The sequence below is a fragment of the Panulirus ornatus genome, unplaced genomic scaffold, assembly GCF_036320965.1.
Source record: "Panulirus ornatus isolate Po-2019 unplaced genomic scaffold, ASM3632096v1 CTG_5751_pilon, whole genome shotgun sequence".
NCBI classification, from domain to species: domain Eukaryota; kingdom Metazoa; phylum Arthropoda; class Malacostraca; order Decapoda; family Palinuridae; genus Panulirus; species Panulirus ornatus.
The window spans coordinates 77,516-101,236 of NW_027264967.1; the positions used below are offsets into that span (position 1 = coordinate 77,516).

General features: G+C 41.0%; 1 pseudogene; it reads left to right on the plus strand.

The window, feature by feature from the left end:
• Positions 1-6,642: 6,642 nt before the first annotated feature.
• On the plus strand, positions 6,643-12,241 carry LOC139748513 (cytochrome c oxidase subunit 3-like; annotated as a pseudogene).
• Positions 12,242-23,721: the final 11,480 nt, after the last annotated feature.

Consider the following 23,721-nt stretch of genomic DNA (forward strand, 5'->3'; position numbering starts at 1 on the left):
TATCAGTAAATTTTAGGGAGAATAAAAAGATGTTCTGGAGGGAGGTAAATAGGGTGCGTAAGACAAGGGAGCAAATGGGAACTTCAGTGAAGGGCGTAAATGGGGAGGTGATAACAAGTAGTGGTGATGTGAGAAGGAGATGGAATGAGTATCTTGAAGGTTTGTTGAATGTGTCTGATGACAGAGTGGCAGATATAGGGTGTTTGGGTCGAGGTGGTGTGCAAAGTGAGAGGGTTAGGGAAAATGATTTGGTAAACAGAGAAGAGGTAGTAAAAGCTTTGCGGAAGATGAAAGCCGGCAAGGCAGCAGGTTTGGATGGTATTGCAGTGGAATTTATTAAAAAAGGGGGTGACTGTGTTGTTGACTGGTTGGTAAGGTTATTTAATGTATGTATGACTCATGGTGAGGTGCCTGAGGATTGGCGGAATGCTTGCATAGTGCCATTGTACAAAGGCAAAGGGGATAAGAGTGAGTGCTCAAATTACAGAGGTATAAGTTTGTTGAGTATTCCTGGTAAATTATATGGGAGGGTATTGATTGAGAGGGTGAAGGCATGTACAGAGCATCAGATTGGGGAAGAGCAGTGTGGTTTCAGAAGTGGTAGAGGATGTGTGGATCAGGTGTTTGCTTTGAAGAATGTATGTGAGAAATACTTAGAAAAGCAAATGGATTTGTATGTAGCATTTATGGATCTGGAGAAGGCATATGATAGAGTTGATAGAGATGCTCTGTGGAAGGTATTAAGAATATATGGTGTGGGAGGAAAGTTGTTAGAAGCAGTGAAAAGTTTTTATCGAGGATGTAAGGCATGTGTACGTGTAGGAAGAGAGGAAAGTGATTGGTTCTCAGTGAATGTAGGTTTGCGGCAGGGGTGTGTGATGTCTCCATGGTTGTTTAATTTGTTTATGGATGGGGTTGTTAGGGAGGTAAATGCAAGAGTTTTGGAAAGAGGGGCAAGTATGAAGTCTGTTGGGGATGAGAGAGCTTGGGAAGTGAGTCAGTTGTTGTTCGCTGATGATACAGCGCTGGTGGCTGATTCATGTGAGAAACTGCAGAAGCTGGTGACTGAGTTTGGTAAAGTGTGTGGAAGAAGAAAGTTAAGAGTAAATGTGAATAAGAGCAAGGTTATTAGGTACAGTAGGGTTGAGGGTCAAGTCAATTGGGAGGTGAGTTTGAATGGAGAAAAACTGGAGGAAGTGAAGTGTTTTAGATATCTGGGAGTGGATCTGGCAGCGGATGGAACCATGGAAGCGGAAGTGGATCATAGGGTGGGGGAGGGGGCGAAAATTCTGGGAGCCTTGAAGAATGTGTGGAAGTCGAGAACATTATCTCGGAAAGCAAAAATGGGTATGTTTGAAGGAATAGTGGTTCCAACAATGATGTATGGTTGCGAGGCGTGGGCTATGGATAGAGTTGTGCGCAGGAGGATGGATGTGCTGGAAATGAGATGTTTGAGGACAATGTGTGGTGTGAGGTGGTTTGATCGAGTGAGTAACGTAAGGGTAAGAGAGATGTGTGGAAATAAAAAGAGCGTGGTTGAGAGAGCAGAAGAGGGTGTTTTGAAGTGGTTTGGGCACATGGAGAGGATGAGTGAGGAAAGATTGACCAAGAGGATATATGTGTCGGAGGTGGAGGGAGCAAGGAGAAGAGGGAGACCAAATTGGAGGTGGAAAGATGGAGTGAAAAAGATTTTGTGTGATCGGGGCCTGAACATGCAGGAGGGTGAAAGGAGGGCAAGGAATAGAGTGAATTGGAGCGATGTGGTATACCGGGGTTGACGTGCTGTCAGTGGATTGAATCAAGGCATGTGAAGCGTCTGGGGTAAACCATGGAAAGCTGTGTAGGTATGTATACTTGCGTGTGTGGACGTATGTATATACATGTGTATGGGGGGGGTTGGGCCATTTCTTTCGTCTGTTTCCTTGCGCTACCTCGCAAACGCGGGAGACAGCGACAAAGTATAAAAAAAAAAAATATATATATATATATATATATATATATATATATATATATATATATATATATATATATATATTCATTCATTATTATTTATTTTGCTTTGTCGCTGTCTCCCGCATTAGCGAGGTAGCACAAGGAAACAGACGAAAGAAAGGTCCAACCCACATACACATGCATATACATACATGTCCACACATACCAATATACTTATCTATACACCTCAACGTATACATATAAATACACGCAGAAACGTATACATATATACACATGTACATAATTCATACAGTCTGCCTTTATTCATTCCCATCGCCACCCCGCCACACGTGAAATAATCCCCTCCCCCTCATGTGTGTGAGGTAGCTCTAGGAAAAGGCAACAGAGGCCACATTCGTTCACACTCAGTCTCTAGCTGTCATGTAATAATGCACCGAAACCACAGCTCCCTTTCCACATCCAGGCCCCACAGAACTTTCCATGGTTTACCCCAGACGCTTCACATGCCCTGGTTCAATCCACTGACAGCACGTCAACCCCGGTATACCACATCGTTCCAATTCACTCTATTCCTTCCATGCCTTTCAACCTCCTGCGTGTTCAGGCCCTGATCACTCAAAATCTTTTTCACTCCATCTTTCCATCTCCAATTTGGTCTCCCACTTCTCCTCGTTCCCTCCACCTCTGACACATATATCATCTTGGTCAATCTTTCCTCACTCATTCTCTCCATATGACCAAACCATTTCAAAACACCCTCTTCTGCTCTCTCAACCACTTTCTTTTTATTACCACACATCTCTCTTACCCTATTATTACATATACATATATATACATATATAGACATGTACATATTCATACCTGCTGCTTTCATCCATTCCCGTCACCACCTTGCCAAACATGAAATAACATTCCCCTCCCTCCCCCTCCAGCAAGGTAGTGCCAGGAAAAGACATGTTGATAAGTATATGTATGCATGTATAGGCATTTATGCATGGAATGAACCAGGGCATGTGAAGAGTATCAGGTAAACCATGGAAAGATGTGTGGGGCCTGGATGTGCAAAGGGAGCTTTGGTTCGGTGCACGGCACATGACAACTAGAGGCTGAGTGTGAGCTAATGTGGCCTATTTTTTGTCTTTTTCTGGAGGTACGTCGTTGTAAGGGGAGGGACAGGCTATTTCCTATGTGGCAGGTAGTGACTGGAAGAGACGAAAGCAGCAAGTATTAATATAAGGGGAAACTGAAGGAGTCATGCGGAGAGTGCTCATCCTCCTCAAAGGCTCAGATTGGGGTGTCTAAATGTGTGTGGATGTAACCAAGATGAGAAAAAAGGAGAGATAGGTAGTATGTTTGAGGAAAGGAACCTGGATGTTTTGGCTCTGAGTGAAACGAAGCTCAAGGGTAAAGGGGAAGAGTGGTTTGGGAATGTCTTGGGAGTAAAGTCAGGTTTGGGAATGTCTTGAGAGTAAAGTCAGGGGTTAGTGAGAGGACAAGAGCAAGGGAAGGAGTATCACTACTCCTGAAACAGAAGTGATGGGAGTGTGTGATAAAGTGCAAGAACATAAACTCTAGATTGATATGGGTAAAACTGAAAGTGGATGGAGAAAGATGGGTGATTATTGGTGCATATGCACCTGGCCTGAGAAGAAAGATCATGAGAGGCAAGTGTTTTGGGAGCAGCTGAGTGAGTGAGTGTGTTAGTAGCTTTGATGCACGAGACCAGGTTATAGTGATGGGTGATCTGAATGCAAAGGTGAGTAATGTGGCAGTTGAGGGAATAATTGGTGTACATGGGGTGTTCAGTGTTGTAAATGGAAATGGTGAAGAGCTTGTAGATTTATGTGCTGAAAAAGGACTGGTGATTGGGAATACCTGGTTTAAAAAGAGAGATATACATAAGTATCCCAATGTAAATAAGAGAGATGGCCAGAGAGCGCTATTGGATTACATGTTAATTGATAGGCGTGCGAAAGAGAGACTTTTGGATGTTAAAGTGTTGAAAGGTGCAACTGGAGGGATGTCTGATCATTATCTTGTGGAGGCGAAGGTGAAGACTTGTAGAGGTTTTCAGAAAAAAAGAGAGAATATTGGGGTGAAGAGAGTGGTGAGAGTAAGTGAACTTGGGAAGGAGACTTGTGAGAGGAAGTACCAGGAGAGACTGAGTACAGAATGGAAAAAGGTGAGAACAAAGGACGTAAGGGGAGTGGGGGAGGAATGGGATGTACTTAGGGAAGCAGTGATGGCTTGTGCTAAAGATGCTTGTGGCATGAGAAGCGAGGGAGGTGGGCAGATTAGAAAGGGTAGTGAGTGGTGGGATGAAGAAGTAAGATTATTAGTGAAAGAGAAGAGAGAGGCATTTGGACAATTTTCGCAGGGAAATAATGCAAATGACAGAGAGATGTATAAAAGAAAGAGGCAGGAGGTCAAGAGAAGGGTGCAAGAGGTGAAAAAGAGGGCAAATGAGAGTTGGGGTGAGAGAGTATCATTAAATTTTAGGAGAATAAAAAGGTGTTTTGGAAGAAGGTATATAAAGTACGTAAGACAAGGGAACAAATGGGAACATCGGTGAAGGGGATAATGGGGAGGTGATAACAAGTAGTGGTGATGTGAGAAGGAGATGAAGAGAGTATTTTGAAGGTTTGTTGACTGTGTTAAATGATAGAGTGGTAGATATAGGGTGTTTTGGTCGAGGTGGTGTGCGAAGTGAGAGGGCCAGGGAGAATGATTTGGTAAACAAAGAAGTAGTAGTGAGAGCTTTGCATAAGATGAAAGCCGGCAAGGTAGCGGTTTTGGATGGTATTGCAATGGAATTTATTAAAAAAGGGGTTGACTGTGTTGTTGACTGGTTGGTGAGGATATTCAATGTATGTATTTTAAGGTGGCAGAATAATGCACAGGATTTAAGCTCCTGACATGAAGAATTTCTTTCCTTGGAATTAATGGCAACATGAAGGCATTTAGGTTTTCAAGACAGAGCCTTTCCAATAATAGCGTAGCTAATTTTCCTCCACAATGATACCATAAGCATTCTAATTGTAATAACGTCATTAGTAGGCTCCATGATAGCATCGTTATCATTTAACGTTTTAACTAACCAATGTTTACTTGAAAATGAAACAATTGAGATGACCTGACTATTTTACCAGCAATTATCTTAGTAATCATTGCACTTCCAACTCTCCGAGGACTTTATCTCCTAGAGGACGTAATTTCACCCAGGTTAACTATTAAGACCGTAGGTCATCAATGGTATTGAAGATACAAATATTCCATCTTCGCAGTAGTAGAATTTGACTCTTATATGACCCCCTCTAATGACTTAGAACAATTTGGATATCATCTTCTCGATGTAGATAACCGAATGGAAAATCCTATGGATAAACAAATTCGAGTTTTAGTAACCACAGCTGATATAATTCACTCATGATTAGTTCCGTCTTCAGGAGTAAAAACAGACGCTGTACCTGGACCATTAAATCAAGTAAGCTTCATAGTTTCACGACCAGGTGTATTCTTTGGTCAATGTTCAGAGATTTGCAGAGCCAATCATAGATTTATACCTACTGTAGTTGAATCAATTTTCCACAAACTCACTCTCATCATGATGTAGTTGAGTCAATTTCTACCAATTCATTTTCATCATGAGTAGCAACTTCAAGAGAAGATTCACCCAATGACTGATAAAAGTGTAGGTCTTTTAAACCTATTATGGTACCTAGATACCTCAGGTGATTAAGATACCAAAAAATTAGTTAAATTATAATGCAAGTTTGTCAAGATTGAGTAGTCCTAAGAACATTTTTCTATGCCGCAAATAAGACCTTTAATATGATTCAACTTATTTATGATATTTATGATCACGACCAGGTGTATTCTTTGGTCAATGTTCAGAGATTTGCAGAGCCAATCATAGATTTATACCTACTGTAGTTGAATCAATTTTCCACAAACTCACTCTCATCATGATGTAGTTGAGTCAATTTCTACCAATTCATTTTCATCATGAGTAGCAACTTCAAGAGAAGATTTACCCAATGACTGATAAAAGTGTAGGTCTTTTAAACCTATTATGGTACCTAGATACCTCAGGTGATTAAGATACCAAAAAATTAGTTAAATTATAATGCAAGTTTGTCAAGATTGAGTAGTCCTAAGAACATTTTTCTATGCCGCAAATAAGACCTTTAATATGATTCAACTTATTTATGATATTCATCATTAGTTTGGCTCTGTTTACCATCCTTCATTATTTCATTTTTCCAGCCAAAAAAATCACATTTTTCCTGAGCAACCAAAAAAATTTGAAAATTGAAAATGATGATGAGACTATTTTCTATCTTTGGACCTAGTTTATTTTCGATTCCTTTAAACTGATTATCCACATTTATTGGAATTCTATTTTTGCCAATATCCTATTGAGCTTTGCCTTCTCAATGATTAGTTATTTCATCAGAACTGAGGCAGACTCTCCACAACAAATTAAAGTCATTATTACTGAATTCACATATCGCAGTCACGCTAATCATAACTTCGCTTTTTAGATTGGTTGTATCTAAGAATTCTTTGGGCCTCTTGTCTTATATCTTCACCAGATCAAGTCACATGGCTATAACTCTCTCATTAGCACCTCCAATTTGAGTAACTCTAATGGTTTATGGTTGGTGTAAACATACCTAACATAAATTTCCCATTTAGTACCTTAGGGAACACCAACAATTCTAATACCTTTCATAACTGTAATTGAATCTATCAGAAACAATTCGGCCATGAACTATAGCAATTTGATTGGCAGCTAACATAATTGCTGGCAATCTTCTACAACTCTCTTAGGACAATCCGGCCCTCATATAGATTCATCAACGTTACTATCAATTCTCATGATTTCTCAAATCCTCCTCCTGTTAGAATGAGCTATTGTAGTTATCCAATCCCACGTATTCACCGTTCTAGGAACTCTCCACACAAGAGAAATCAACTAATGCCATCTTCTCACAGATTCCACCCTTATCACTCAGTAAACAAAAGACCATGACCGCTAACCGGATCTATTAGAGCAATAATACTACTGGGTTAGTAAAATGATGTCAAGAAACTGATATCAGACTTCTCTTATAGGAGTAATTAGAACTATTCTAACAATTCAATGATGACAAGACGTTACCCAAGAGACCACTTACCAGGGTTTACACTCATCAGTAGTTAGAAAAGGCCTTCGATGAGGTATAATTTCATTTACTGCATCAGAGGTTTTATTTTTCTTTTCATTTTTTTGAGCTTTTTTCCATATAAGATTATGCCCTACATTTGATATTGGAACCTCATGACCACCAGCTGGAATCCATCTATATAACCCACCCCAGATCCCTATTCTAAAGACAACAATCTTAATTTTAGCCAGAGCAACAGTCACATGAGCCCATCATTCTATCACAGATTCTAAACACTCGGAAACGATTCAAAGACTTTTCTTGACAATTCTATTAGGAACCTACTTTATTGCCCTTCAGGCATTAGAATATTTTGAAGCCACTTTCACTATTACCGATTCAGTTTATGGTTCTACTTTTTTTGTAGCAACTGGATTACATGGTCTCCATGTAATCATTGGAACATTATTTTTAAAAGTCTGCTTATATCGGCTTTACATGTGCCACTTCTCATGTAATAATCTTTTTGGATTTGAAGCTGCTGAATACTGACATTTCATCGATGTAGTTTGATTAATGCTTTACGTGTGCATCTACTGATAAGGGGGATAAACTTTTTAGTATACTAAGTACCTCCTCCTTCCAAGTGGAAAGTCTAAACTAATTTAGAAAAGGCATGTACACAGCATCAGCTTGGGGAAGAGCAATGATGTTTCAGAAGTGGTAGAGGAGGTGTGGATCAGGTGTTTGCTTTGAAGGATGTATGTGAGAAATACTTAGAAGAGCAAATGGATTTGTATGTAGCATTTATGAATCTGGAGAAGGCATATGTTGATACAGATGCTCTGTGAAATGTATTAAAAGTATATGGTGTGGGAAGAAAGTTGTTAGAAGCAGTGAAAAGTTTGTATCGAGGATGTAAGGCATGTGTATGAGTAGGAAGAGAGGAAAGTGATTGGTTCTCAGTGAATGTGGGTTTATGGAAGGGTGGCAGGGGTGTGTAATGTCTCCATGGTTGTTTAATTTGTTTATGGATGGGGGTGGTAGGGAGGTGAATGCAAGAGTTTTGGAAAGCGGGGCAAGTATGCAGTCTGTTGTGAATGAGAGAGCTTGGGAAGTGAGTCAGTTGTTGTTCGCTAATGATACAGCGATGGTGGCTGATTCTGGTGAGAAACTGCAGAAGTTGGTGACTGAGTTTGGTAAAGTATGTGAGAGAAGAAAGCTGAAAGTATATGTGAATAAGAGTAAGGTTATAAGGTTCAGTAGGGTTGAGGTACAAGTTAACTGGGAGGTAAGTTTGAATAGAAAAAACTGGAGGACGTGAAGTATTTTACATATCTGGGGCGGATTTAGCAGCAGATGGAACCATGGAAGCTGAAGTGATTCACAGGGTATGGGAGGGGGCGAAGGTTCTGGGAGCACTGAAGAATGTGTGGAAGGAGAGATCGTTATCTTGAAGCAAAAATGAGTAGGTTTGCAAGGCATATAGATAGGGTTGTGCGAAGGAGGGTGGACGTGTTGGAAATGAAATGTTTGAGGACATGTTATGCGAAGTGATTTGATCAAATAAGTAATGAAGGTTGAGAGAGATGTGTGGTAATAAAAAGAGCGTAGTTGAGAGATCAGAAAAGGGTGTATTGAAATGGTTTGGTCACATGGAGAGAATGAGTGAGGAATGATTGTGAAACAGGATGTATGTGTCAGAAGTGGAGGGAATGAGAAGTGGGAGACTAGAATGGAGGTGGAAGGATGGAGTGAAAAAGATATTGAGCGATCAGGGCATGAACATACAGGAGGGTGAAAGGCTGGCAAGGAATAGAGTTGAAACGATGTGATATACCGAGGTCGACGAGCTGTCAATGGATTGAACTAGGGCATGTAAAATGTCTGGGGTAAACCATGGAAAGTTTTGTGAGGCTGGGATGTGGAAAGGGAGCTGTGGTTTCGGTGCATTACACATGACAGCTACAGACTGAGTGTAAACAAATGTGGACTTTGTTGTCATTTCCTAGCACTACCTTGTGCACGTGTGCGGGGAGGGGAATGCTATTTCGTGTTTTGCAGGGTGGTGATGGGAATGGATGAAGGCAGCAAGTATGAATATGTACATGTGTATATATGTATATGTCTGTGTATGTATATGTATGTATATGTTCAAATGTATAGGTATATACATGTGCCTGTGTGGGCATTTATGTATATACATGTGTATGTGAGTGAGTTGGGCCATTCCTCATCTATTTCTCTGCACTACCTTGCTAACGTTGGAAACACACAGACATATACAAAGACAAAAAAAAAAAACCAGACATATACTTATATACACATGTACATAATTCATAGTCTGCCCTTATTCATTCCCGTCGCCACACTGCCACACATGAAAATGACAACTCCCTACCCCACCATGTGCACGAGGTAATGCTAGGAAAAGAGAACAAAGGCCACATTCGTTCACACTCAGTCTCTAGCTGTCATATATAATGCACCGAAACCACAGCTCCCTTTCCACATCCAGGCCCCACTAAACTTTCCATGGTTTATCCCAGACGCTTCACATGCCCTGGTTCAATTCACTGACAGCATGTCAACCCCAGTATACCACATCGTTCCAATTCACTCTATTCCTTGCACGCCTTTCACCCTCCTGCATGTTCAGGCCACGATTGCTCAAAATCTTTTTCACTCCATCTTTCCACCTCCAAGTTGGTCTCCCACTTCTCCTCATTCCCTCCACCTCTGACACATATACCCTCTTTGTCAATCTTTCCTCACTCATTCTCTCCATGTGACCAAACCATTTCAAAACACCCTCTTCTGCTCTCTCAACCACACTCTTTTTATTACCACACATCTCTCTTACCCTTTCATTACTTACTCGATCAAACCACCTCACACCACATATTTTCCTCAAACACCTCATTTCCAACATATCCACCCTCCTCTGCACAACTCTATCTATAGTCCACACCTCGCAACCATATAACATTGTTGGAACCACTATTCCTTCAAACATACCCATTTTTGCTTTCCAAGATAACGTTCTCGATTTCCACACATATTTCAACACTCCCAGAACTTTCGCCCCTCCCCACCCTATGATTCACTTCCATGATTACTTCTGCTGCCAAATCCACTCCCAGATATCTAAAACGCTTCACTTCCACCAGTTTTTCTCCATTCAAACTTACCTTCCAATTGACTTATCCCTCAACCCTACTGTACATAATAACCTTGCTCTTATTCACATTTACTCTCAGCTTTCTTCTTTCACACACTTTACCAAACTCAGTCACCAGCTTCTGCAGTTTCTCACCCAAATCAGCTGCCAGTGCTGTATCATCAGCAAACAAGTGACTCACTTCCCAAGCTCTCTCGTCCACAACAGACTGCATACTTGCCCCTCTTTCCAAAACTCTTGCATTCACCTCCATAACAACCCCATCCATAAACAAATTAAACAAACTTGGAGACATCATGCACCCATGCCGCAAACCAACATTCACTGAGAACCAATCACTTTCCTCTCTTCCTACATGTACACATGCTTTACATCCTCGATAAAAACTTTTCACTGCTTCTGACAACTTGCCTCCCACACTATATATTCTTAATACCTTCCACAGAGCATCTCTATCAACTCTATCATATGCCTTTTCCAGATCCATAAATGCTACATACAAATCCATTTGCTTTTCTAAGTATTTCTCACATACATTCCTCAAAGCAAACACCTGATCCACACATCCTCTCCCACTCTGAAACCACACTGCTCTTCCCCAATCTGATGCTCTGTGCATGCCTTCACCCTCTCAATCAATAACCTCCCATATAATTTCCCAGGAATACTCAATAAACTTATACCTCTGTAATTTGAGCACTCACTTTTATCCCCTTTGCCTTTGTACAATGGCACTATGCAAGCATTCCGCCAATCCTCAGGCACCTCACCATGAGTCATTTTATTATTATTATTATACTCTGTCGCTATCTCCCGCGTTAGCGAGGTAGCGCAAAGAAACAGACGAAAGAATGAACCATCGCACCCACATACACATGTATATACATAAACATATGTATATGAGTCATACATACATTAAATAAACTTACCAACCAGTCAACAATATAGTCACCCCCTTTTTTAATCAATTCCACTGCAATACCATCCAATCCCACTGCCTTGCTGGCTTTCATCTTCTGCAAAGCTTTCACCACCTCTTCTCTGTTTATCAAATCACTCCCTAACCCCTCTCACTTTGCACACCACCTCGACGAAAACACCCTATATCTGCCACTCTATCATCAAACACATTCAACAAACCTTCAAAATACTCACTCCATCTCCCTCAATCTCACCACTACTGGTTATCACCTCCCCATTAGCACCCTTCACTGATGTTCCCATTTGTTCCCTTGTCTTATGCACTTTATTTACCTCCTTCCAAAACATCTTTTCATTCTCCCAGAAATTTAATGATACTCTCTCATCCCAACTCTCATTTGCCCTCTTTTTAATCTTATCTATTTTGTTTGTAACACTAATCATCTTTTATTCTTATATTAATTGTATCATTCATTCAAAAAATGCAATTCCTGGCCGAGAAAAAATATCACCATTTGAATGTGGATTTGACCCTTAATGATCAGCATGCATTCCGTTTTCTTTAAAGTTCTTCCTAATCACTGTTATTTTTTCAATTTTTGATGTAGAAATTACACTATCACTACCATCAGTATGAACAATAAACCTATCAAATTTAATCTCATGATTTTCCATGGGACTTTTAATTTGTTTATTGCTTTTATTGGGACTATATGTTGAATGGCATTCCGGAGCCCTTGAATGATCTCAATGGGGTTACAGTCAACGATGATATGTAACTTGCACTCACAAGGTGTTATATTTAACTAACCTCACTTCAATTAGAAAGCTAAGATTTGCTCTTAGGTTGACCTAAGCCTTGGTTTGATTAACCTCTAATTAAATTCAATTAGAAAGCTAAGATTTGCTCTTAGGTTTGACCTAAGCTTTGGTTTAATTAACCTCTAATTGAATTTTGGCAGAAGCTAAAAAGAGGCTTATCACAGTTAATGATTTCACTGAAATTTCATTTTCCTACAAACGAAGCATTTGTGGAATGAAAAAATCTTCTAACTTATTTTCAAAGTGGTTCAATTCTGTTTATGCATCTTTTTCATAATGTACCTTTTAACACATTACATTTTCAATGTAAAGATGAAGATCAAGTTCTTCTAAAAATACATTCTTATACACGCAGGTAAACTAAACCTGCTTTGCAGCTTCAATACAATATTCTAAAATCTAAATCATTCGAGTAACAAAGCAAGACTGAAGCAACATTAACTAAAAAAAATACAGTTTTTATAAAACCTTTAAAAGTCTTACCCTATGTTATTTCAATATAACTAGAGCCTCTTATTAAACATTATGACCTCCCTGTCCACCAAAATATTCTAATCAAACCCCGTTAAACTTTTTTTTTTTAACTAAGCATCAACATTTAATGTCAATCTAGAAGGTAGAAACCCTGATAGATGATGTAAAAATCACATTAAACCTACAAAATTAGAAATGGAAAAATGATCAATTGACTTCAAATCTTATTTTTTTTTTTATTTATTTTGCTTTGTCGCTGTCTCCCGCGTTAGCGAGGTAGCGCAAGGAAACAGACAAAAGAATGGCCCAACCCGCCCACATACACATGTATATACATGCACGTCCACACACGCAAATATAGATACCTATACATCTCAATGTACACATATATATACACACACGGACATATACATATATACACATGTACATAATTCATACTGTCTGCCTTTATTTGTTCCCATCGCCACCCCGCCACACATGGAATAACAACCCCCTCCCCCCTCATGTGTGCGAGGTAGCGCTAGGAAAGACACCAAAGGCCCCATTCGTTCACACTCAGTCTCTAGCTGTCATGTAATAATGCACCGAAACCACAGCTCCCTTTCCACATCCAGGCCCCACACACTTTCCATGGTTTACCGCAGACGTTTCACATGCCCTGGTTCAATCCATTGACAGCACGTCGACCCCGGTATACCACATCGTTCCAATTCACTCAATTCCTTGCACGCCTTTCACCCTCCTGCATGTTCAGGCCCCGATCACTCAAAATCTTCTTCACTCCATCTTTCCACCTCCAATTTGGTCTCCCACTTCTCCTCGTTCCCTCCACTTCTGACACATATATCCTCTTGGTCAATCTTTCCCCACTCATTCTCTCCATGTGACCAAACCATTTCAAAACACCCTCTTCTGCTCTCTCAACCACACTCTTTATATTTCCACACATCTCTCTCACCCTTACATTACTTACTCGATCAAACCACCTCACATCACATATTGTCCTCAAACATCTCATTTCCAGCACATCCACCCTCCTGCACACAACTCTATCCATAGCCCACGCCTCGCAACCATACAACATTGTTGGAACCACTATTCCTTCAAACATACCCATTTTTGCTTTCCGAGATAATGTTCTCGACTTCCAAACATTCTTCAAGGCTCCCAGAATTTTCGCCCCCTTCCCCACCCTATGACTCACTTCCGCTTCTATGGTTCCATCCACTGCCAGATCCACTCCCAGATATCTAAAACTTTACCTCCTCCAGTTTTTCTCCATTCAAACTTACCTCCCAATTGACTTGACCCTCAACCCTACTGTACCTAATAACCTTGCTCTTATTCACATTTACTCTTAACTTTCTTCTTTCACACACTTAACCAAACTCAGTCACCAGCTACTCCAGTTTCTTACATGAATCAGCCACCAGCGCTGTATCATCAGCGAACAACAACTGACTCACTTCCCAAGCTCTCTCATCCACAACAGACTGCGTACTTGCCCCTCTTTCCAAAACTCTTGCATTCACCTTCCTAACAACCCCATCCATAAGCAAATTAAACAACCATGATGACCACACACCCCTGCCGCAAACCTACATTCACTGAGAACCAATCACTTTCCTCTCTTCCTACACGTTCACATGCCTTACATCCTCGATAAAAACTTTTCAATGCTTCTAACAACTTGCCTCCCACACCATATATTCTTAAAACCTTCCACAGAGCATCTCTATCAACTCTATCACATGCCTTCTCCAGATCCATAAATGCTACATACAAATCCATTTGTTTTTCTAAGTATTTCTCACATACATTCTTCAAAGCAAACACCTGATCCACACATCCTCTACCACTTCTGAAACCACACTGCTCTTCCCCAATCTGATGCTTTGTACACGCCTTCATCCTCTCAATCAATACCCTCCCATATAATTTACCAGGAATACTCAACAAACTTATACCTCTGTAATTTGAGCACTCACTCTTATCCCCTTTGCCTTTGTAAAATGGCACTATGCAAGCATTCCGCCAATCCTCAGGCACCTCACCATGAATCATACATACATCAAGTAACCTTACCAACCAGTCAACAATACAGTCACCCCCTTTTTTTTAATAAATTCCACTGCAATACCATCCAAACCTGCTGCTTTGCCGGCATTCATCTTCCGTAAAGCTTTTACTACCTCTTCTCTATTTACCAAATCATTTTCCCTAACCCTCTCACTTTTCACACCACCTCGACCAAAACACCCTATATCTGCCACTCTATCATCAAACACATTCAACAAACCTTCAAAATACTCACTCCATCTCCTTCTCACATCACCACTACTTGTTATCACCTCCCCATTAGCCCCCTTCACTGAAGTTCCCATTTGCTCCCTTGTCTTACGCACTTTATCTACCTCCTTCCAAAACATCTTTTTGTTTTCCCTGAAATTTAATGATACTCTCTCACCCCAACTCTCATTTGCCCTCTTTTTCTCCTCTTGCACCTTTCTCTTGACCTCCTGCATCTTTCTTTTATACCTCTCCCACTCATTTGCATTTTTTCCCTTCAAAAATCGTTCAAATGCCTCTCTCTTCTCTTTCACTAATAATCTTACTTCTTCATCCCACCACTCACCACCTTTTCTAATCAACCCACCTCCCACACTTCTCATGCCACAAGCATCTTTTGCGCAAGCCATCACTGCTACCCTAAATACATCCCATTCCTCCCCCACTCTCCTTACCTCCTTTGTTCTCACCTTTTTCCATTCTGTACTCAGTCTCTCCTGGTACTTCCTCACACAAGTCTCCTTCCTAAACTCACTTACTCTCACCGCTCTCTTCACCCCAACATTCTCACTTCTTTTCTGAAAACCCCCACAAATCTTCACCTTCGCCTCAACAAGATAATGATCAGACATCCCTCCAGTTGCACCTCTCAGCACATTAACATCCAAAAGTCTCTCTTTCGTGCGTCTATCAATTAACACGTAATCCAATAACGCTCTCTGGCCATCTCTCATATTTTCATATATATACTTATGTATATCTCGCTTTTTAAACCAGGTATTCCCAATCACCAGTCCTTTTTCAACGCATAAATCTACAAGCTCTTCACCATTTCCATTTACAACACTGAACACTCCATGTATACCAATTATTACCTCAACTGCCACATTACTCACCTTTGCATTCAAATCGCCCATCATTATAACCCGGTCTTGTGCATCAAAACCACTAACACACTCATTCAGCTGCTCCCAAAACACTTGCCTCTCCTGATCTTTCTTCTCATGCCCAGGTGCATATGCACCAATAATCACCCATCTCTATCCACTTTCATTTTTACCCATATCAATCTAGAATTTACTTTCTTACGCTCTATCACATACTCCCATAACTCCTGATTCAGGAGTAGTGCTACTCCTTCCCTTGCTCTAGTCCTCTCACTAACACCTGACTTTACTCCCAAGACATTCCCAAACCACTCTTCCCCTTTACCCTTTACCCTTTAGCTTCGTTTCACTCAGAGCCAAAAGATCCAGGTTCCTTTCCTCAAACATACTACCTATCTCTCCTTTTTTCTCATCTTGGTTACATCCACACACATTTAGACACCCCAATCTGAGCCTTCGAGGAGGATGAGCACTTCTCGCATGACTCCTTCTTCTGTTTCCCCTTTTAGAAAGTTAAAATACAAGGAGGGGAGGGTTTCTGGCCCCCGCTCCCGTCCCCTTTAGTCACCTTCTATGACACGTGAGGAATGCGTGGGAAGTATTCTTTTTCCCCTATCATACTTTGTCGCTGTCTCCCGCATTAGCGAGGTAGCAAAAGGAAACAGATGAAGAAGGGCCAAACCCATACACATAAACATCCACACACGCACTTATACATACCTAAACATTTCAAAATATACATATATACATATATATATATATATATATATATATATATATATATATATATATATATATATATATATATATATATATATATATATATATATATATATATATATACATATTTATTTACTTATCTATTTTGCTTTGGCGCTGTCTACTGCGTTAGCGAGGTAGCGCAAGGAAACAGACGAAAGAATGGCCCAACCCACCCACACATTCATGTATATACATACACGTCCACACACGCATATATACATACCTATACATCTCAACGTATACATATATATACATACACAGACATACATATATACACAGGTACATACTTCATACTTGCTGCCTTTATTCATTCCCGACGCCACCCCGCCACACATGAAATGACACCCTCCTCCCCCCAGACATGCGCAAGGTAGCACTAGGAAAGGACAACAAAGGCCACATTAGTTCACTCAGTCTCTAGCTATCATGTATAATGCACTGAAACCACGGCTCCCTTTCCACATCCATGCCTCACAAAACTTTCCATGGTCTACCCCAGACGCTTCACATGCCCTGGTTCAATCCACTGACAGAACATCGACCCTGGTATACCAAATCATTCCAATTCACTCTATTCCTTGCACGCCTTTCACCATCCTGCATGTTCAGGCCCCGATCACTCAAAATCTATTTCTTTCAATCCTTCCACCTCCAATTTGGTCTTCCACATCTCATTTCCTCACTCATTTTCTCCACGTGACCAAACCATTTCAATACACCCTCTTCTGCTCTCTCAACCACACTCTTTTATTACCACACATCTTTCTTACCCTTTCATTACTTACTCAATCAAACCACCTCACACCACATATTTTCCTCAAACATCTCATTTCCAACACATCCACCCTCCTCTCCAAAACCCTATCTATAGCCCATGCCTCACAACCATATAGCATTGTTGGAACCATTATTCCCTCAAACATACCCATTTTTGCTTTCCGAGATAATGTTCTTGCCCTCCACACATTCTTCGTTCCCAGAACATCCCCCCCGTGACTCACTTCCGCTTCCATGGTTCCATCCGCTGCCAGATCCACTCCCAGATATCTAAAACACTTCACTTCCTCCAGTTTTTCTCCATTCAAACTTACCTCCCTATTGACTTGTCCCTCAACCCTACTGTACCTAATAACCTTGCTCTTATTCACATTTACTCTCAGCTTTCTTCTTTCACACACTTTACCAAACTCAGTCACCAGCTTCTGCACTTTCTCACCCGAATCAGCCACCAACGCTGTATCATCAGCGAACAACAACTGACTCACTTCCCAAGCCCTGTCATCCACAACAGACAGCACACTTGCCCCTCTCTCCAAAACACTTGCATTCACCTCCCTAACAACCCTATCCATAAACATATTAAACAACCATGGGCACATCATGCACCCCAGTTGCAAACCGACATTCATTGGGAACCAATCACTTTCCTCTCTTCCTACTCGTACACATACCTTACATCTTCGATAAAAACTTTTCACTGCGTCTAGCAACTTGCCTCCCACACCATATACTCTTGAAATCTTCCACAGAGCATCTCCATCAACTCTGTCATATGCCTTCAAATTATAATCAATATTTATAAAATTGAATATATATCCCAAGATCACCCCCCTCCAATATTCTTCCTGCTAAAGCTAAAATTTCCAAGAAAATCTCAAACAAATTATATATCTCTCTAGGAAGAACAATCATGATAAAACTGATCTTATTACTGCAGCCCCTACTCTCAATTTCAGTCTAGGACTTGTTATAGTTGCAGAAGAATCTCTGACTTGGATAAAAGAACTAATAATTGGTTCACCTCTAATAATATAATACATGATAATATAATAATATAATACAATAATATAATACATGATGAAAAGTATGACATACAGTTAAACCGGTTGCTGAAACATACAACAGAAAGGCAACCATACTGATATTTATCATAAATAAGGGTTCCAACAGTGTTCTATGGTTCCAAGGCATGGGCTATAGATAGAGTTGTGTGGAGGAAGGTGGATGTATTGGAAATGAGATGTTTGAGAACAATATGTGGTGTGAGGTGGTTTGATCGAGCAAGTAATGAAAGGGTAAGAGAGATGTGAGGTAATAAAAAGAGAGTGGTTAAGAGAGCAGACGAGGGTATTTTGACATGGTTTGGCCACATGGAGAGAATGAGTAAGGAAAGATTGACAAAGAGGATATATGTGTCAGAGGTGGAGGGAACAAGGAGAAGTGGGAGACCAAATTGGAGGTGGAAGGATGGAGTGAAAAAGATTTTGAGCGATCGGGGCCTGAACATGCAGGAGGGTGAAAGGCGGGAAAGGAATAGAGTGAATTGGAACGATGTGGTATACCGGGGTATAAAGTATAAAGTAATATGTATAGCTCAGCTTGAACCCACTCAGGTTCGGAATTAAACTCTTCTTAAATCTAATATGAAAAACAAATCATTTATAGCAGAAAAAGTCAATAACAAACATATCAATAAAAACAAATTAACCAAAATAAATCCTCCCTAAAATATTCATTCTTTTTAACTTTTTGACTACAAAACATTATCACACACAACTCAAATTCTCAATAAAATGAATGCAAATCTTAAATAATACATACCCATCATATATCCAAGGTCATAGACAAAAAATTATAACTACAATTAAAATAAAATAAATATATTTATTATTTTGCTTTGTCGCTGTCTCCCGCGTTAGCGAGGTAGCGCAAGGAAACAGACGAAAGAATGGCCCAACCCACTCACATACACGTGTATATACATACACGTTCATACACGCAAATATACATACCTATACATCTCAATGTACACATATATATACACACACAGACATATACATATATACACATGTACATAATTCATACTGTCTGACTTTATTTGTTCCCATCGCCACCCCACCACACATGGAATAACAACCCCCTTCCCCCTCATGTGTGCGAGGTAGCGCTAGGAAAAACACCAAAGGCCCCATTCGTTCACACTCAGTCTCTAGCTGTCATGTAATAATGCACCGAAACCACAGCTCCCTTTCCACATCCAGGCCCCACACACTTTGCATGGTTTACCCCAGACGCTTCACATGCCCTGGTTCAATCCATTGACAGCACGTCGACCCCGGTATACCACATCGTTCCAATTCACTCTATTCCTTGCACGCCTTTCACCCTCCTGCATGATCAGGCCCCGATCACTCAAAATCTTTTTCACTCCATCTTTCCACCTCCAATTTGGTCTCCCACTTCTCCTCGTTCCCTCCACCTCTGACACATATATCCTCTTGGTCAATCTTTCCACACTCATTCTCTCCATGTGCCCAAACCATTTCAAAACACCCTCTTCTGCTCTCTCAACCACACTCTTTATATTTCCACACATCTCTCTCACCCTTACATTACTTACTCGATCAAACCACTTCACACCACTTATTGTCCTCAAACATCTCATTTCCAGCACATCCACCCTCCTGCGCACAACTCTATCCATAGCCCACGCCTCGCAACCATACAACATTGTTGGAACCACTATTCCTTCAAACATACCCATTTTTGCTTTCCGAGATAATGTTCTCGACTTCCAAACATTCTTCAAGGCTCCCAGAATTTTCGCCCCCTCCCCACCCTATGATTCACTTCCGCTTCCATGGTTCCATCCGCTGCCAGATCCACTCCCAGATATCTAAAAATAAAATAAAATAGAAAATAGAAAATAAAATAAAATAGATAGAAAACTAAACTACCTATCATATCCCAACAAATATTATTAATACAGTTCTAGCAATTGTTTTAGATATCTGTGAGTGGATCTGGCAGTGGATGGAACCATGGAAGCGGAAGTAAATCATAGGGTGGGGGAGGGGGCGAAAATCCTGGGAGCCTTGAAGAATGTGTGGAAGTCGAGAACATTATCTCGGAAAGCAAAAATGGGTATGTTTGAAGGAATAGTGGTTCCAACAATGTTGTATGGTTGCGAGGCGTGGGCTATGGATAGAGTTGTGCGCAGGAGGATGGATGTGCTGGAAATGAGATGTTTGAAGACAATATGTGGTGTGAGGTGCTTTGACCGAGTAAGTAATGTAAGGGTAAGAGAGATGTGTGGAAATAAAAAGAGCGTGGTTGAGAGAGCAGAAGAGGGTGTTTTGAAATGGTTTGGGCACATGGAGAGAATGAGTGAGGAAAGATTGACCAAGAGGATATATGTGTCGGAGGGGGAGGGAACGAGGAGAAGTGAGAGACCAAATTGGAGGTGGAAAGATGGAGTGAAAAAGATTTTGAGTGATCGGGGCCTGAACATGCAGGAGGGTGAAAGGTGGGCAAGGAATAGAGTGAATTGGATCGATGTGGTATACTGGGGTCAACGTGCTGTCAATGGATTGAATCAGGGCATGTGAAGCGTCTAGGGTAAACCATGGAAAGTTCTGTGGGGCCTGGATGTGGAATGGGAGCTGTGGTTTCGGGCATTATTGCATGACAGCTGGAGATTGAGTGTGAGCGAAAGGGGCCTTTGTTGTCTTTTCCTCGCGCACATGAGGGGAAGGGGGATGTTATTCCGTGTGTGGCGGGGTGGCGATGGGGGTGAGTAGGGGCAGACAGTGTGAATTGTGTGCGTGTGTGTATATGTGTGTGTCTGTGTGTGTATATATGTACGTTGGGATGTGTGGGTGTGTATGTTTGCGTGTGTGGACGTGTGTGTGTGTGCATGTGTGTGGGGGTGGGTTGGGCCACTTCTTTCGTCTGTTTCCATGCGCTACCTCGCAGGCGCGAGAGACAGCGACAAAGAAGATAAATAAATAAAAATAGTTCTAGCAATCAAAAGTTTTAACACTGTAAAGAATTAAATCTATCAAAATAATAATTTTCATGAGTGCAAACTACAGACACCAAAATAGACAACCCTAACACCCCTTCACATGCTATCATTCCTCAAAAGAAAAAAAAAATGGACTCCCAACCATGACACAGTAAGCCACATATTAAAACAAAAAACACCCCCGATATAACAAACTCTTAAACTTAAAAACTATTCAAAAAATTTTTCCATTTTGACAAAACACCCACAATCCACAAAGCACTATAACAGTAGGTACTAACCAATATGAAAAATCTAAGATGATCATCAGTTTTGATAGTATATTAGAAAACTTTGGTCTTGTAAACCAAAAAGTAATAGTGAAATTCTCAAAACATTAGGAAGAAGACTATAAATCTTATCTTTAATCCCCGAAATTAATTGTGTATATTTACTTATTAGACTTTGTCACTGTCTCCTGTGTTAGCGAGGTAGCACAAGGAAGACAAAGAATGGCCCAACCCACCCATATACACATGTATTTATATACACGTCAACACACTCACATATACATACCTATACATTTCAACGTATGCATATATATTTATTATTATTCTTTTTATTATTTTGCTTTGTCGCTGTCTCCCGCGTTTGCGAGGTAGCGCAAGGAAACAGACGAAAGAAATGGCACAACCCACCCCCATACATAATGTACACACACACACACGCCCACACACGCAAATACACATACCTATGCATCTCAATGTACACATATATATACATACACAGACACATACATATATACCCATGCACACGATTCACACTGTCTGCCCCTATTCATTCCCATCGCCACCTCGCCAAACATGGAATACCATCCGCCTCCCCCCTCATGTGTGCGAGGTAACACTAGGAAAAGACAACAAAGGCCCCATTCGTTCACACTTAGTCTCCAGCTGTCACGCAATAATGCCCGAAACCACAGCTCCATTTCCACATCCAGGCCCCACACAACTTTCCATGGTTTACCCCAGACGTTTCACATGCCCTGATTCAATCCACTGACAGCACGTCAACCCCGGTATACCACATCGATCCAATTCACTCTATTCCTTGCCCGCCTTTCACCCTCCTGCATGTTCAGGCCCCGATCACACAAAATCTTTTCCTTTCCATCTTTCCACCTCCAATTTGGTCTCTCACTTCTCATTCCCTCCACCTCTGACACATATATCCTCTTGGTCAATCTTTCCTCACTCATTCTCTCCATGTGCCCAAACCATTTCAAAACACCCTCTTCTGCTCTCTCAACCACGCTCTTTTTATTTCCACACATCTCTCTTACCCTTACATTACTTACTCGATCAAACCATCTCACACCACACATTGTCCTCAAACATCTCATTTCCAGCACATCCATCCTCCTGCGCACAACTCTATCCATAGCCCACGCCTCGCAACCATACAACATTGTTGGAAGCACTATTCCTTCAAACATACCCATTTTTGCTTTCCGAGATAATGTTCTCGACTTCCAAACATTCTTCAAGGCTCCCAGGATTTTCGCCCCCTCCCCCACCCTATGATTCACTTCCGCTTCCATGGTTCCATCCGCTGCCAGATCCACTCCCAGATATCTAAAACACTTCACTTCCTCCAGTTTTTCTCCATTCAAACTTACCTCCCAATTGACTTGACCCTCAACCCTACTGTACCTAATTACCTTGCTCTTATTCACATTTACTCTTAACTTTCTTCTTTCACACACTTTACCAAACTCAGTCACCAGCTTCTGCAGTTTCTCACATGAATCAGCCACCAGCGCTGTATCATCAGCGAACAACAACTGACTCACTTCCCAAGCTCTCTCATCCACAACAGACTTTATACCTGCCCCTCTTTCCAAAACTCTTGCATTCACCTCCCTAACAACCCCATCCATAAACAAATTAAACAACCATGGAGACATCACACACCCCTGCCGCAAACCTACATTCACTGCGAACCAATCACTTTCCTCTCTTCCTACACGTTCACATGCCTTACATCCTCGATAAAAACTTTTCACTGCTTCTAACAACTTGCCTCCCACACCATATATTCTTAATACCTTCCACAGAGCATCTCTATCAACTCTATCATATGCCTTCTCCAGATCCATAAATGCTACATACAAATCCATTTGCTTTTCTAAGTATTTCTCACATACATTCTTCAAAGCAAACACCTGATCCACACATCCTCTACCACTTTTGAAACCACACTGCTCTTCCCTAATCTGATGCTCTGTACATGCCTTCACCCTCTCAATGAATATCCTCCCATATAATTTACCAGGAATACTCAACAAACTTATACCTCTGTAATTTGAGCACTCACTCTTATCCCCTTTGCCTTTGTACAATAGCACTATGAACGCATTCCGCCAATCCTCAGGCACCTCACCATGAGTCATACATACATCAAATAACCTTACCAACCAGTCAACAATACAGTCAC